Genomic DNA, 18,515 nt, shown 5'->3' with positions numbered 1-18,515 from the left:
TTCAGCTATCCAGTCCTTTTGAGGATGTCATTGTCAGATTAGATGAGTGGGAGCCAGATTAGGTGTTGATCTATTTTAAGGCATTTGGAAAGATGCTTCACGAGAGACGATGAAACAAAATTGGAGAATGGGTGATTGTGATTTAGGACTATATACTGACATGGAGTGTGGGTTAGTTCATGGACAGAATATGGACAGTATGGCTGTTCACCAGTCTTTTGCAAACCGGTGAAGGGCAGCTGGTATCATCCCAACTGTTCATAATTCATGTCAGTGATGTGGTAAAGAGGTCCAAATGGAGGGAGGTAGCATTCGAACCTTTGATGACATGGTGGGAGACAGGGTGGTTGGGAGAGATGTGGCCAATGCTGTGCCACAGGAATCAGTGTTGGTCACTGAGGCATGGCTTTAAGATGGGAATGAACATTTGCAGTGCCTGAGGAACAATTTGTTACTGAGAGGGCGATCCATATCTGGAACAAGCTGCTAGAGGAAATTGTGGGGGAAAGTACAATTATGATTTTAATAGATATTTAGACAGATATATGGATAGGAAGAGCTTGGAAGAATCTGGGTCAAATGCAGGAAATGGGACAAGCCCTTAATCCTAAGTTGGTCGAGGGGAACAAATTAGATGGAAGGATCTGTTCCATGCCGTAGTTCGCCAGGATTAAGTCAAGTCCAGTTTTTTGGCATCTGACTGTACAAGCACAAGCCGACGAAACAGCATTCTCTGGTCCTCGGTGCAAACATTCCGACACAAAACCAGACATATCACACATAAAAACAAACAATACATATGCAGGAGAAGTATTTTTCTCTGAAGGAAATACTATTTTGTCCAAATTAGAGCCTTGGATGTTAGTGTGAGCAGATCCTTTTGGTCATTCACCATTCTCACCGCCTGTGGGAAGGAACTGTTCCTCAGCCTTTTATAACCATATAACAATTACAGGATGAAAACAGGCCACATGGGCCATTCTAGGCCGCACTGATTTAAGTGAACTCCACTAGTTCCACCTACCTGCTCACTGCCAAAAACGCTCAATCCATGTACTCATCCAACCTCCTGTTAAATGACAATATTGACCCTACTGTAACGACCTCTTCCGAAAGGTCATCCCACTCAGCCACCACTCTCCGAGTGAAGAAGCTTCTTCTTGTGTTACTTCTAACATTTTGCCATCTAACCCTTAACTTATGACCCCTCGTTCCAATCTCTCTTACCCTCAAGGAGAAGAGACTATCTGAAATAGGTATATGACAAAGTAATGTTATCATTTTAACAGCATTAATACAGCCAACCAAAGACAGTCAACAGGGCCCATCTAGTAAAAGATTGCTTCACAAAAACAAATAAGGGAGCAAAATTTAATTTAACCAAATCTTTAAAATTTCTGGTGATTTTAACACCTAAATAAATAAAATGCTCTTTAACAATCTTAAATGGTGGAGGAGTCACGTGATGGAGTAGTGGGCGGTCAGGGAATTCCAGCCCTCTCCGGAAAAGTTGAAAAAAAAACACACAAAACACAAAGGTACAAGATTAAAATTTACAATAAAGTAAAAATAAAGGTGAGAAGAAAATGGCAGCGAAGAGAGAAAAGTCGAAAACAACGGGAAGAAAAGAGGAAGAAAGAATGTCGGAAGAAGAAGGTGAAGGCCTTACCTGTCCGAGGAGGCCCGTCGCGGAGAGAGAAGCCCGCTCCCTCAGGTCAGTGGAGGTCCCGTGCTCGGGACTACAAAAATGGCTTGCAGAGCTGAGTAAAAGTGCGCAACACCGCACGCGCAAGGAGTCGCGCATGCGCAATGCGCATGAAAAAAAAACACACTGACGAGAGGGGGGACCAGCTGCGGAGTCGATCTCCACAGCTGAGAGAGACACCTGCAACACAGCAACAGGTGCAGAACACAGACAATAACGACAACAAGAAAGAAGAGGGTAAAAAGAAAACAAGGAAACAACAGATGGTCAACCCAGAGGAAGAAGAAGAAGAAGAACAGAAAGAAGTGGAAGAAGAAGAGAAAAGCAAGACAATGGATGAACCTTTTTTTAAAGATTATATGGAATCAGTGAAAGAATGGCAATTACAAGAATTTGATGAGATAAAAAGAAGAATAAAAATGCAGAAGAAAGAATGAATAAAATGGAAGTGGCCATATCAGAATTGGCAAAAAGAGTGGAAAATATAGAAAAATGTGAAACATTTGTAGACATGGAAGTAAAAGACTTAAAAGAGAAATTAGAAGAATCTAATAAAAAAGTTAAAGAGCAACATGAGCTGTTAGCTCAGAAGATAGATATAATGGAAAACTATAACAGAAGAAATAATATAAAGATAGTGGGCCTTAAGGAAGATGAAGAAGGCAAGAATATGAGAGAATTTATAAAAGATTGGATCCCCAGGGTCCTAGGACGACCAGAATTACAGGAAGAAATGGAAATAGAGAGGGCACATAGAACTTTAGCCCCGAAACCATAACCGCAGCAAAAACCAAGATCCATTTTAGTAAAATTCTTAAGATATACAACAAGAGAAAATATATTGGAGAAAGCAATGAAGAAAGTAACAGAAGACAAAAAGCCACTGGAATATAAAGGTCAAAAATTTTTTTTCTATCCAGACATAAGTTTTGAACTCCTGAAGAAGAGGAAGGAGTTCAATACAGCAAAAACGATCTTATGGAAAAAAGGATATAAATTTATGTTAAAGTACCCAGCGGTACTGAAAATAGTTATTCCAGGGCAACAAAACAGACTATTCTCGGATCCAGAGGAAGCAAGGAAATTTGCAGAACAACTACAAAACAAGCAGAGAGATGAAGACATGTAATAAGAGTAAAAATGACCACGATCTATATGTATGTGTGTAAAGGGGTATATGTGTGTATATATAGTGTGCATACATGAATGTATCCGTATTTAGAAGAAAATATATAGAGTATAGACAAGAATTAATAAGGGAGTGAAATGGAATAGAGGGAATAAGGAGGGAATTAAAAGAGTGACCTTTGTTACATATGAAAATTGAAATCTTTTCTGGGGGGGCTGGGTGGGGAGGAGTTACGGTCACTGCAAAATCAGCTGACGTTTGCGAGTGAATTCGCAAATCCAAATGGAGAGGGGAGATGTGGTTGTCCAACAAGGGATAAAGGACAACTCAGGAGGGGGAGGGGAGAATGGGGGTTAAAGAAGTTTTAAATAGGAGAATAATGAAAATATTTGATGTTTTAGAAATGTTGTCTTATAAAGTGTTCAAAACAAGAAAGCAGAAATGGATAAGAAGGAAAGGTGATGATGGAGAAACGGAAAGGGAAGATAAACAAAGTATAAAATGGCAACACTGAACTATATGACTTTAAATATTAACGGAATACATAACCAAATTAAAAGGAAGAAGCTGCTAAATTTACTGAAAAAAGAAAAAATTGATATAGCATTCGTGCAAGAAACACATTTAACTGAATTGGAGCACAAGAAATTAAAGAGAGATTGGGTAGGACATGTAACAGCAGCGTCATATAATTCAAACGCAAGAGGAGTAGCTATATTAATTAGTAAAAATGTGCCAATTAAAATAGAAGAGGAAATAATAGATCCAGCAGGGAGATATGTAATGATAAAATTTCAGATATATTCGGAGTTTTGGAATCTACTCAATGTATATTCGCCTAACGAAGAAGATCAAAAGTTTATGCAAGATATTTTTTTGAAGACAGCAGATACGCAAGGGAACATATTAATAGGAGGGGATTTCAACCTGAATTTGGATTCAAACATGGACAAAACTGGGAAAAAAATTAACAGAAAGAACAAAGTAACCAAATTTATAATTAAATCGATGCAAGAAATGCAACTTTTGGATATATGGAGGAAACAACACCCAAATGAAAAGGAATATTCATATTACTCGGCTAGACATAAAACATACTCAAGAATAGACCTATTTTTGTTATCAGCTCGTATGCAAGATAGAGTAAGAAAAACAGAATATAAAGCTAGAATATTATCGGACCATTCACCCTTGATATTGACAATAGAGTTAGAGGACATCCCCCCAAGAATGTACAGATGGAGATTAAACCCCATGTTACTTAAAAGGCAGGATTTTAGAGAATTCATTGAAAGACAAATTAAAATGTATTTTGAAATAAATACGAAATCAGTGAAAGATAAGTTTATACTATGGGATGCAATGAAAGCATTCATCAGAAGGCAAATAATAAGTTATGTAACCAAGATGAAGAAGGACTATAATCAGGAAACAGCAGTTGGAAAGGGAAATAGTAAATATAGAAAAAGAATTAGCAATGAAGGAAGATACAACTAAAAGAAGAGAATTGGCAGATAAAAAAATAAAATATGAAACACTACAAACGTATAAGGTGGAGAAGAACATAATGAAGACAAAACAGAAATATTATGAACTAGGGGAAAAAACACTCAAAATTCTAGCATGGCAGCTTAAGACAGAACAAGCTAAGAAAATGGTTTTGGCATCAAGGAAAAAAGACAAACAAATCACATATAATCCAACGGAGATCAAGGAAAACTTTAGAGAATTCTATGAACAATTATACCAAACTGAAAACGAAGGGAAAGAAGGGAAAATAGATGAATTTTTAACTAAAATTGAACTACCAAAATTACAAATAGAGGAACAAAATAAATTAACAGAACCATTTGAAATAGTAGAAATACAAGAGTTAATAAAAATATTACCAAATAATAAAACACCAGGAGAGGATGGATTCCCAATAGAATTCTATAAAACATTTAAAGATTTATTAATTCCTCCCCTCCTGGGAGTAATCAACCAGATTGATAAAACACAAAGCTTACCAGATTCATGTAAAACAGCAATAATTACAGTAATACCAAAGACAGGGAAAGATCCACTCGCACCAGCATCATATAGACCAATATCTTTACTTAACACAGATTATAAGATAATAGCTAAACTATTAGGAAACAGATTGGCAGAGTATGTACCTAAAATGGTAAATCTAGACCAAACTGGATTGATTAAAAAAAGACGCACAACAGACAATATTTGTAAATTTATTAACTTAATTCATGCAGTAGAAGGGAGTAAAGCGCCAACAGTAGCAGTTGCTTTAGACGCAGAGAAGGCCTTTGACAGAGTAGAATGGAATTATTTACTTAAAGTATTGCAAAAATTCAGTTTACCAGAGAAGTATATTAATTGGATTAAAACATTATATAAGGGGCCATTGGCGAAAGTGACAGTAAATGGATATATATCAAAGCAATTTAACTTAAGCAGGTCAACACGGCAGGGATGCCCACTAACACCTTTATTGTTCGTGTTAGCTATAGAACCACTAGCAGAATTGATAAGAACAGAAAATAAAATAGAAGGGATAAAAATAAAAGACAAGGAATATAAAATCAGTTTATTTGCGGATGATTTTGTAGCATACTTAACAGAACCAGAATTATCAATAAAAGAATTATATAAGAAATTGAAGGAATATGGAGAAGTGTCAGGTTACAAAATTAACGTAAATAAAAGTGAAGCAATGCCAATGAATAATGCGGATTTCTCAAAATTTAAGAAGGAATCACCATTCAGATGGCACATGCAAGCAATATGATACCTAGGTATACAAATAAATAAAATTCTCAGCCATCTATAGAAACTCAATTATTATCCACTAATGAAAAAATTACAGGACAATTTTGAGCATTGGAAAGATTTACCATTAACACTAATAGGAAGGATAAACTGTATTAAAATGAACATTTTCCCAAGGATATTATACCTATTTCAGGCATTGCCAATACACTTGACAGAAAAATTCTTCAAGGAGTTAAAGAACATAATAAGGAAATTTTTATGGAAAGGTGGAAACCGAGGATAGCACTAGATAAATTAACAGTATGGTATAAACAAGAAGGCTTACAACTGCCAAACTTTAAATATTATTATAGAGCCACACAATTAAGATACCTATCAGATTTTTATCAAGCAAGGGAAAAGCCAGATTGGACTAGATTAGAAGTAGATAAAATAGGGGAAAAGATACCTGAACACATATTATATAAATGGGATGAAAAATTGGTACAACGTAGGAGTTCTCCAGTATTACATCATCTACTCAATATTTGGAAAAAAGATTCATGTAGAAAGGAATAAAACAAATTACCAATTACCAAAACTAATATTGATGCAAAATAAGTTACTCCCTTTTACAATAGATAACCTTTCCTTTAGAGAATGGGAGAAAAAAGGGATCAAAAGAATAGAAAATTGTTTTTCAGGAAATAGATTATTATCCTTTGAACAAATGAAAGATAAATACAATATAACTCAAGATACAGTGCTGGCATATTACCAATTGAGATCCTACTTGAAGGACAAATTAGGAAGCAGTCTGAGGTTACCAGAGGGAAGTAACTTTGAATATGTGATTACAGATACAATGATAATCAAATGATTTATAACAAATATGTATATTAAACTGCAAGAAAAGTAGAAGGAGGAAACAAATGGTAAAACTAAACAAAATTGGGAACAAGGTTTATATATAAAAATAAAAAAGGAAACATGGGAGAAGTTATGTTCTGGAACGATGAGAAATACAATAAATACGAGGTTACGTATGATACAATATAACTGGATACACAGGCTATACATTACACCTCAAAAGTTAAATAAATGGGACCCAACAGTATCTGACAGATGTTTTCGATGTAAAAGAGAAATGGGAACAACAATTAATGCAATCTGGGCATGTGAGAAAGTAGAAAAATTTTGGGAAGATCTAAACCATATATTAAATAAAATTACAGAAAACAATATACCAAAAAATCCAGAGATCTTCCTCCTAAGTAACATAAAGAACAAAGAATTTGGAATTGATTTGGATGGTGCACAAAAAAGATTTGTTATGATAGCTCTAGCCGTAGCAAAAAAATGTATTATGTCAACCTGGAAATTGGAAGATAATTTGAAAATACAACAATGGTATATAGAAATGAATAAATGTATTCCATTAGAAAAAATAACATATAGTTTAAGAAATAATATTGAAATATTTGAACAAATATGGGAGCCTTACATGAAACACATTAGAGAAAACCTACTGGGGACATTCACTACCTAAATTAATGAAAGGAGAAGGAAATGAAAAGAATTGACTCAGTGGAATTTATTGTTTATTTTTATTGAATGACAACATTGTTTGAATGGTTTAATGTATCTTAGATTTTGTACTTTAAATGGATGGGGGTGGAGGTAGGGAGGGAGGGATGGGAGGAGAAAATGGTACTGTATATATTTGAAAAGGAAAATGTATGTATCTTTGTCAATGTGGTTTACGGTGTGAAAAATTTAAAAAAAATTAAAAAAAAAGAAGAGACTATACACATCTACTCTATCTATTTCCTTCATAAATTTATATACCTCTATCAAATCGCCTCTCAACCTTCTGCATTCCAATGAATAAAGACCCAGTCTACTCAAACTTTCTCCGTATTCTACATACTGCAATCCAGGAAACATTTTAGTAAATCTTCTCTGCACCCTCTCTACCTTATTGATATCCTTCCTATAATTTGGAGACAAGAACTGCACACAATATTCCAAACCTGGCCTCAACATTTCCTCCCACCTCCTATATTCTATGCTACGATTTATAAGGCCACCATACCAAAAGCCTTCTTCACCAGCCTATCTACATGAGTCGCCACCCTCAAAGAATGCTGAACCGTTATTCCAAGATCTCTTGGTTCTTCTGCATTCATCATCACCCCCTCCCCTTCACTTCATTTTGTGTATTTTTCCCAAAATGAAGTACATCTCTCTTCTCTACATTAAACTCCATCTGCCACCATTCAGCCCACTCTTCTAAGCCGTCCATATCCTTCTGCAGTCCACAAAAACCCTCCTCACTATCCACAACACCCCCACTTTTGTATCATCCACATATTTACTACCCAATTTACCACGCCATCATCCAAATCATTCATGTAAATGATGAACAATAAAGGACCCAAAACCGATCCCTGAGGCACACCGCTGGTCACTGACTTCCATCCTCACAGACAGTTGTCCACCATGACTCTCTGGTGCCCATCTGACTACCTCAACATCTATCCCTAGTGACTGAACCTACCTCACCATGTGGAACCTTATCGAAAGCCTTACTGAAATCTAAACAGACCACGTCTACTGCTCTACCTTCATCAACTTTTCTATTCACTTCCTCAAAAAATTCAACAAGATTTGTCAAACATGACTTCCCATCACAAACCCATGTTGGATGGCGCTGATCAATCCCTGCCCCTCTCGATACTTATACATATTATCCCTAAAAATACTTTCCATTAGTTTACCCACCACCGATGTCAAAATTACTGGCCAATAATTGCTGGGCCTACACCTTAAGCCCTTTTTAAACAGAGGAACCACATTTGCAACACGCCAATCCCACGGCACCACACCCTCCTCCAGTGACTGTGGAAAAATCACTGTCAGAGCCTTTGCTATTTCCTCCCTGACTTCCCTTAAGGTTCTGGTGAAAATTCCATCGGGATCTGGAGACCTATCCAGCTTTATATACCTCAGAAGTTCGAACACCCCCTCTTTGCTGATCCCTATGTTTTCCATAACTACCCCTTTTGCCTCACTTATCCTACACAATTCCATAGCCCTTTCCCTAGTGATTACTGATGAGAAGAACTCATTCAATATCTCTCTAATCTCATTTGGCTCCTTACATGCTCCGATTCTCCAGTGGACCAATTCTATCCTTCACTCTCCTTTTGCTATTCACATAGCATAAACCCTTCGGATTTACTTTCACTCTATTTGCTTTTCCCACCTTGTACCTTCTTTTCGCTTTCTTAATTTCCTTCTTAAGCTTCTTTCTACAATCTCTGTATCTTTCAAGCATCTCGTCTATCCCTTGCTTCCCGTATTTAATGTAAGCCTCCTTCTTGTCTTGAACCAACTTCCTAATCTCTCTTGAAAACCACGGCTCTCGTGAACATCTGGCCCTGTCTTCTATCCTGACAGGAACATAAAGATTCTAAACCTTCAAAATCTCACTTTTAAATGTCCTCCAATTCTCCACCTCCTTCCCAAAAAAAGACAAATCAGCCCAAACCACACCCTGCAAATCCCTTCTCATTTCATCAATCTGGCTTTCCCCCACTCAAAGACCTTCATCATCGGACCAGACCTATCCCTTTCCATAATTATGCAGAAACTAATGGTACCATGATCACTGGATCCGAAGTGCTCCCCAACAGTAGGTCCAACACTCCCCCCTCTCTCGTGGATACCTTAACATATTGCTGCATCAAGCTATCCTGCCCACATTTGACAAATTCTAAGCCACCCAGGACTTTCACTGACGGCGTCTCCCAATCTATATTAGGAAAATTAAAATCCCCAACTAACACAACTCTGTGCTTATTGCACACCTCAGCTATTTCCTTCCACATTTGCTCCTCTAGTTCTCACTCTCCACTAGGTGGTCTATAATACACCCCTATAATTGTAACCTCACTTTTTCTATGTTTTCATTCCACCCACACTGCCTCCCTCGATGAGCCCTTCAATATATCACGCCTCACCACTGCTGTAATATTTTCCCTGACAAGTAATGCCACACACCCGCATAACCCTCCCCCCCACCCCCCCCCCCCCCACTTACCCCTCCAATTCTCTCACATCTAAAGCAGAAAAATCCTGGAATATATAACTGCCAATCACATCCCTCATGCAAACACATCTCACTAATATCCACCACATCATCCTGCCAAGTGTCTATCCCACCTTCAGCTCGTCCACCTTACTTTTGATAGAGTTGAATGGAGATACTTGTTTGAAATTTTGGAAAGGTTCAATTTTGGTTTTGGACTGAATTCCTGGATTAAGTTACTTTATTTGAAACCAACTGCAGTAGTTATTACGAATGATCTCAAATCTTCGCCACTCACATTGTTTTGATGTACTAGACAAGGCCGTCCCCTCACACTTCACTTTTTAATCTGGTGTTAGAACCCCTTGCAATTGCACTCTGTAATTCAAATGAGATTCAAGGAAGAGATGAAGGACATCGCCTCTCTCGATGCAGATGATCTTCTCGTCTCTATTTGAGATCCTGCTCGTTCTATCCCTGCGATGCTTGCTTTACTATCACATTTTGGGAGGGTTTTCTGGATATAAACTACATTTTCATCAAAATGAATTATTTCCAATCAATTCACATGATCCTATTTATGACAATATACCATTTAAGATTGTTAAAGAGTATTGTACATACTTAGGTGTTAAAATCACCAGGAAATTTAAAGATTCGTTTAAATTAAAATTTGCTCCTTTATTCGCTTTTGTGAAGCAATATTTTACTCGATGGGCCCTGTTGACTTTTTCTTTGGTTGGCTGTATTAATGCTGTTAAAATGATAACATTACTTTGTCATATACCTATTTCAGCTGTCCCAATTTTTATTCCGAAATCTTAATTTGATGATATTGATTTGAAGAATTAATCTTTGATGACTAATCAAACTGATCGACTTTTATTAACTATAGACTGGAACAGCCGTCAACCTCATTGACTGATCAAGGCAAACAAAGAATTATGGGTAGGATCAGTCTCGGGAGGCATTTCCTGTCAGCAGCACCCAATCACAGCACGACACCGGTTTACCACACCCTTATATTTGGAATGGTGAGGGCATCAGACTGAATCAGCTTCACTTCCAGAAACCTAAGAAGGAGGGAGGTCTAGCCTTACGGAATTTGAGATTTTGCTATTGGGCACTTAATATTCGCTGTATGATTTTTTGGGTTTATGACTTGGATAAATTTGATCGTCCATTCTGGGTAGATTTGGAATTGAAATCTGTCCAGAATGATTCCTTAGCTTCTTTTTAGTGTCAGCGTTACCTTTTGGACGACCTCAGATCAGTAAGTAGATTTCCTAACCCGTGTCCTCTTGTTGCGATAATTCCCATCTTGGGAAAAACCTTCTCACTATTCACATCATCAATGCCTCTCATCATCTTAAACACCTCCATCAGGTCCTCTCATCCTCTGTCAGTCCAAGGTGAAAAGCCCGAATTGACTCACCTGCTTTCATTAGCCATGCTCCCCAAATCAGGGAACATCCTTGGAAATCTCCTCTGCACCCTTTCTATGGTTTCCACATCCTTCCAGTAGTGAGGTGACCAGAATTGAGCACTCTACTCCAACTGGGGTCTGACCATGTCCCCATATCACTGCAACATTACATCGTGGCTCCTAAATCCAATTCCACGTTTAATCAAGGCCAATACACTGATCAGCTTCTTAATCACGAAATCAACCTGCACAGCTGCTTGAGTCTCCTATGGACTCGGACGTCAAGATCCCTCTCATCCTCTACCCTGCCAAGAGTCTTCCCATGAAAACTATATTCTGCCATCCTTTAACAAACTGTTTAAAGACAGCTCGGAGGAGTTGGCAGCAAGACTAGGCAGCAGTACCATGTGGGAGAGCACTGTGTCTCCACTGGCTGAACACGCTGGATTTGTACAAGTGACAACGCTGCCATTTCTCAACACAGTTTGCCAGTGATATCTGATCCCAAGAGACAAGAGATAGACACTGTAGAGAGCTGATAGTGGAATCAGTGGCCAAACCTCGTGGCTGAGGACATCAGCATATGTGGGGGCTGCCCAGTTGGTATCTTGGGGTAGAAAGGGCGAGAGGAATATTATTCATCCTAGCTCTGCCTCTCAGAATCTTGTAGACCTCTATTAAGTCTCCTTTCGTCCATCTTCACTCCAAAGAGAAAAGTCTCAGCTCTGGTTAAGACTTACTTTCCTATCCAGGCAAATTCCTGGGAACTCTGTTCTGCACCCTCTCCACAGCTTCCACATCCTATAATGGATGATGGTAGATGGGGAGAGAGGGGGTGGGACAGATGATGGATGGAATCTACAGTTCTATATCCTCACAGTCACATCAAAATGAGGTTAATTACTCCCTGACCAACAGGTGATCTCTCTGGGACCAACAGGTGAATCGACCCTGACCTACGTGTGACCCCTGTCCAATAGGTGACCACTCTTTGATCAAAAATGACCTGTCCCTAACCTACAGGTGACATCTGACCAACAGGTGACCTCTGAACAGCAGGAGACATCTCCCTGACCTACAGGTGACCCATGACTAATAGATGACCTCCTGACAAAACGAAGACCTCTCCCTGACCCACAGGTGACCCCTCGACCACAGGTAACACCTTCCTGACCAACAAATGACCCCCTGACTAACAGGTGACTTGACCAACAAGTGACCACTGCTTGACCAACATATGACCCTGACCAACAGGTGATGTCTCCCTGACTAACATGTAGACTCCTTCCTGACCAATGTAGACTCCTTCCTAATCAACAAGTGACTCTCTCTGACTAATGGATCACCCCAGGCTAACAGGTGACACCTGACTAACAGTTGATTCCTGAACAAGATGATCCCTGACCAAAAGCTGACCTTGAACAACAGCAGATCTCAGACCAACAGGTGACCCTTAAAAAACAGAAGACTTCTCCCTGACCAACAGTTCATTTCTCCCTCATTAACATCTGACCACTGACCAAAAGTTGACACTTGACCCATTGGTAACCCTTGGTCAATATGTGGTCCCTCTCTCATGTATAAAAACAACTGACCTTCTCCAGCAAACCATCAAAGTCAGTCTCCTGGTTCATCTGTTGTTTTTAGGTAAGCAAGAACCCTTTAATGATTTTTGTGCACTCTTCAAAGGCCTTGCCAAAAGGAATCAAGAGACAGTATGTCTCTTGCTGTTGCTTTAAAGACAATAGTCTATTCAACCTTAACGTCAATTCAGTTAACACCAACTTGTGAAATCTCCAGTGGTGTTCTTCACAACTTCTGCAAAGTCACTGTGGATATAAATTCTTCAGTATTTCAAATAAGATCTGCTTTAAAGTGTGTGTGTATGTACATAACCTGCTCTATGTTTCCCAATTTTTCTCCCAAAAATATTTCTATATATTCTGTCACATGCCCAACAGGAGATCTCTCTCTGACCAATAGGTGACCACCATATGCAGGCCATTTGAGTCCACGTTGGTCGCCAGGGTTAACTGGCCCAACCTGTCCCCCATCCCTTTTAGTCACTGCCTGAAGGTACTGGGGATCTGGTTTGGAGGGGTTGAGGCATGCACTAAGAATTGAACAGAGCAATCATTAAGGTCCTCCAAAAATGGTCATTGTGACTTTTGACCAACAGGTGACTTCTCTCTGACCAATATGTGACCCTTGACCAACAGATAACCCTTGACCAAGTGACCCACTGCATATCCAAGCGAAAACCTTTCCCTCACCCAAAGGGGGCCCCTGACCAACAGGTGACTATGACCTGCCAACAGGTGACCCCGGATCCACCTTTGAGCCTGCCCTGACCGACAGGTGGCCCATAACCAACAGGTGACTCCTGATCCACAGAAGACACCTTGCTAACCCACAGGTGGCCCCTGACCCACAGGTGATTCCTTCCTGATCAATAGATGAATCCTTCCTGACTAACACGTGACTTTTCACCAAACAGAACTCTCCCTGGCCAAAAGGTGACACCTGACCTGCAGGTCACCTCTTCCTGACCAGCAGGTAACCCTTGACCAACAGGTAACTAACTACTCCTTGACCAACACATGCCCTGTCCTGACCTAGATGACCACTTGACCAACAGATGACCTCTCCCTAACCAATTCGTGACCATTGTCCAGCAGGTGACAACCTGACCAACTGACAACCACTCTCTGAATAACAGGTTACCCCTGATGAACAGATCACCTCTCCCTGACCAACAGGTGACCACGGAACAACGGGTGACCCCTGAACAACACATGACTTCTGAAGAACACGTACCCTTCAAAAACATACTGGGATGTAGGTCAATGGGGTGTAAGGACTTGTAGGACCGAATTGGTGGCCTGTTACAATTCTGTTTGTCTAATTATATAAATTAAAGAAAAACAGGTGACCCCCTCCCCAAGAGTTAACTCTCCCTGAGCAACAGAGTGAGGAGTCTGAGGAGATTTGAGATGTCACCAAAGACTTGTCAATTTCTACCGGTTGCATCACCTGAGCTGCCAATACACAAGACAAGAAAAGGCAACAGAATGTTGTGAACTCAGCCAGTGCCACCATGGGCATTAGTCCCCACTGCATCGAGGACATCTACAAGAGGCGGTGTCTGCAGAAACTAGACTCTATCCTCAAGGACCCCACCCCAGCCTGTGTCAACTTCTCACTGCTACCATTGGGATGGAGGTACAGAAGCCTGATGAACAGCCAACAGCACAAGGACAGCTTCTTCTCCTCTGTCCACAATAGCCCGATAGCTGTTTCATGAACACTGTTCTTGAAGCTTGGGTTGGGGGGAGGGGGTGTCAGGCAGAAGGTTTGTGAACTACGACCACCTGCAACCTTGAGGCATGGCCTTGTGACCCTCGCTCTGCCAGTGCTGTCAGGCGTGGGGTTGCCCGTGATTGGAGCATGCTGGGAGCAGCACCGTGCATGCTGGGAGCAGTGTCAGGCATTCTAAGGGCAACAAAGTGCCGACTGTGATGTCTATTTTTGTGAGAATAGCCTTCTACTCAAAACAGAGATGCTGCATGAGGGAGAGTTGACTGTTGAAGTGGTCTGTCAGTTGTCACCTCAGTGGCTGGCATATTCAAAGTGTTTTATTCTGTGTAACAAGGCAATAAACTGATAACATCTATGAAGAGGGCAACAGTATTGTGAGCCAGCATCATTTCAAAGCCTCTGGTTCCTTCTGGTTGCCTTGCCGACTCCTGATACATATTTTTACAGGATGCAACTTCATCCACTTCTGAGTGGTTCCCTCAATTCCAGATCTCTCAAGGTTGCCCTTGCAGGTTGATAGGATCGTTCAGAAGGCTTATGGTATTCTGGCCTTCATTAGTTGGAGATTGAGATCAAGAGTTGAGAGGTCACGTTACAGCTCGAGAAAACTGGTTAGACCACAATTAGAATATTGTGTTCAGTTCTGGTTTCCTTATTACTGGAAGCTTTGGAGAGGGTAAATGTAAATGTTTCACTATCATCATGTAACACTACATTTAGAATGTAAAATACATGAAATTCTTTAACTTTTTTCTACCGGAAGGCGGACAGAGTGTTGCCCATTTCTCCAGCGCCCCTCAGAATCCTACAGCACCGGGTGTCCCTAGGCAGTCTCCCCTCCAAGTCCTGACCAGTCCTGAGCCTGCTTCGCTTCCAAGATCAGGCAATCTCAGGCGTATTCAGGTTATTAGGGTGCAGAGAAGATTTATAGGAGGTTGCCTGAACTGAAAAATGAGGCAAGCTTAACAGAGCTAGGGCTTTTCCCTTTGGAGTGAAGAAGGATAAGTGGTGACAATAGAGTCCTACAAGATTATGAGGGCATTGGTAGGGTGGACAGGCGGCAACATTTTCCTGGGGTGAGAGGAGCAACTACCAGAAGACAGAGAGGTGTTAATGAGACTCTTTCTCAGAAAGGATGTGATGTTGTTGGAGATGGTGCAGAGATTTACTACGATGATTCCTGGAATGCAGGGGCTGGCGTATGAGGAACATTTGGCACCACAAGGGTTGTATATGTTGCAGTATAGGTGAATCTCATAGAGATCTTTTGAATATTGAAAGATTTTAACAGAGAGAATGCAGATTAGATGTTTTCCTTGATAGGTGAATTGAGGACAAGGGTCATCGTCTTAAAATTAGAAATTATTCATAGAGGAGGAACTTCTTTCGTCAGAGGGTCGTGGATCTGTGGAACTCACAGCCGCACAAGGCAGTGGAGGCCAGATCACGAGGAGAATTTAAATAGGAAATAGATAAGTATCTCATTAGTAAGGGTATCAGGGACCTGGGAAAAAGGCTGGAAATCAGGTGTTCAGCTGAGTGTAGAGTCATGGAACAGACTGGATGGGCCTAGTGACCTGCTTCTGTCCCTTGTGATCAGATTTCCGAATCTTCAATGAACCATAGACACGATCTCATATTCTCTTCTTTTGAAAATGTAATTTATAGCAATATTTGCGCCTGTGATACTGCTGTGGAACAATAAATTGCTTGAAATGTTCATGAGAATAAATTCGGATCTGGATTCTGCATTGTTCCAAAACAAGGTCTAATTAATAGAGTAGAGATACATGCTCCATTTGTGTCTGGTGGACTTTGCCTATTGTTGTACACTACTCTGATCTGGAATGATGGATGCCAGTGTAAGTTTGTTGTCTGTCTCAGTTGCTATTGTATGTGTGTGTCGTCAACTTCCAAAATGGCTATCCCCATGGTTTGCACGCAGTCGCCGTCAGAGTTGACGTTAACCATATCCATCGTGCTCGGGCCCCCACTATGGTATTTTCCACGACGAGAAATGGGGCCAAAGGTGACACAATCCAAGTTGGCGATGGCCGTTGTTCACATGAAGCACTGGAAGGGTAAGATCTGGCCCTACGCACTTATGCTTAGTGTCCCTTTCTTCCGCAGCTGAAACTGGCTGCGCTTCTGGCATGTCATCTCTTTCATGGATGCTTTATCTGGGAGTGAGATGGGTAGAAGTTGGGGAATATCTTTGATAGGGTTAGACCATAAGATTTAATGCATGCAGTTACCAGCTTCTGGAGTTCTGTTTTGATTTTCAGAGAGATTTTGTGACCCTTTAGGCTGTGAAGTTTCTGCTGCATTTCAGTCAATGGAAATCATTTCTAGACTGGACTGGGGCTGTGCCAACAGAGAGGCTGGGTCGAGAGGAACTGTTCGCCCTGGAATGACAGAGGCTGGGGGGTGATTTGAGAGAGGCTTGGAAAATAGAAAGGACATGTGCCAAGCATAGAGAAATGTAATGTATTAATATGAACGTTACAGTCTGGTGTCCCATGACACACTTGACTCCAATCACACCCAATTAACCTGCCAACGCTGTATGTTTCGGAGGGTGGGAGGAAACCGGAGCACCTGGCAAAAACTCACGCAGGTCATGGGGAGAAAGTACAAACCCTTCACACCCCAACCAGGGAACACAACACAAACTCTGCCCACGTCACTCTTCACTCTGTCCTTTCATTTACACTTGTGGCTGCTCTCACTCAATCCCTCTGCTCATTAAACAGTTCTCCTGTCCCATTTCAGATTCAAGATTCCTTTGTTGTAATATGGCACGAGATTTGCTTTAATCTGTCCTAATTCGCACCACCCAGCACACACTCTTTTCTCGCTGCTACCATCAGGAAAGAGGTATTGGTGCCACAAGCCCTGCACCACCAGGTTCAGGAACAGCTGCTCCCCCTCCACCATCAGACTCTTCAACCACAAACTCAATCAGGGATTCATTTAAGGTCTCTCAATTGTGCACTTTATTGAGTTTTTCTTTTATTCTCTCTGTATTGCAGTTTGTTTACATTTATTATTTGCTTACAGTTAGAACCATAGAACACTGCAGCACAGAAAACAGGCTGTTCAGCCCTTCTAGTCTGTTCCAAAATATTATTCTGCTGGTCCCATTGACCTGCACTGAGTCCATAACCCTCCAGACCTCTCCCATCTGTGAATCTATTCAATTTATTCAAGAGTGAGCAGGCATTCACCTTATCAGTTGGCAGTTCGTTCCACACTCCCACCACTTTCTGAGTTCCCCCTAATGTTCCCCAAATTCCTTTCTCCTTTCACCCTAAAGCCATGTCCTCTCGTAATCTGTGGAAAGAGCCGACTCTCATTTACTGTCTATTCCCCAGAATTTTGTAAACCTCGATCAAATCTCTCCTCATTCTTCGACGCTACAAGGAATAAAGTCCTAACCTGTTTAATCTTTCCCTATAACTCAACTCCTGAAGACCTGGCAACGTCCTAGAAAATCTTCTCTGCCCTCTATCAATCTTACTGATATCCTTCCTGTAGTTAGACGACCCAGAACTGCACACAATACTCCAAATTTGACCTCTCCAACATCTGATACAACCTCATCATAACTTCCCAACTCCTCGATCAATACTTTGATTTATGAAGGCCAAGATGCCAAAGCTTTCTTTACAACCTTTAGTTCTTTATATGAGAACATTGAGTCCAGTTGTGTTTGCAGGACCAATAAGTGGTAATTCTGCCTGACCCACAACAAAAATGATCTGAGGGTTGTATGTGATGTCATGTATGTACTCGGACAATAATTCTGAAATCTGAATGTTCCGGAGACTGGGGCTTTGAATTAAAGGAGAGGTTGGATAGACTGGGACTGTTCTCCTTCGAGTGTAGGAGGCTGAGGGGGACCTCAAAGATCTTGAAATCTTATGTTAATTCGCCTTTTTTCCCCAACAGGTAAAATCAGAGGACATAGATTTAAATTGAGAGGGGAAAGATTTAAAAAGGACCTGAGGGGCATCATTTTCACCCAGAGGGCGGCGGGGCAAGTGGAACGAGCTGTCAGAGGAAGTGGTAAAGCCGGGGACTATTGTAATGTTTT

This window comes from Narcine bancroftii, chromosome 11 (assembly GCF_036971445.1).
Source record: "Narcine bancroftii isolate sNarBan1 chromosome 11, sNarBan1.hap1, whole genome shotgun sequence".
Lineage (NCBI taxonomy): Eukaryota > Metazoa > Chordata > Chondrichthyes > Torpediniformes > Narcinidae > Narcine > Narcine bancroftii.
Note: the sequence above shows the minus strand (reverse complement) of the source record.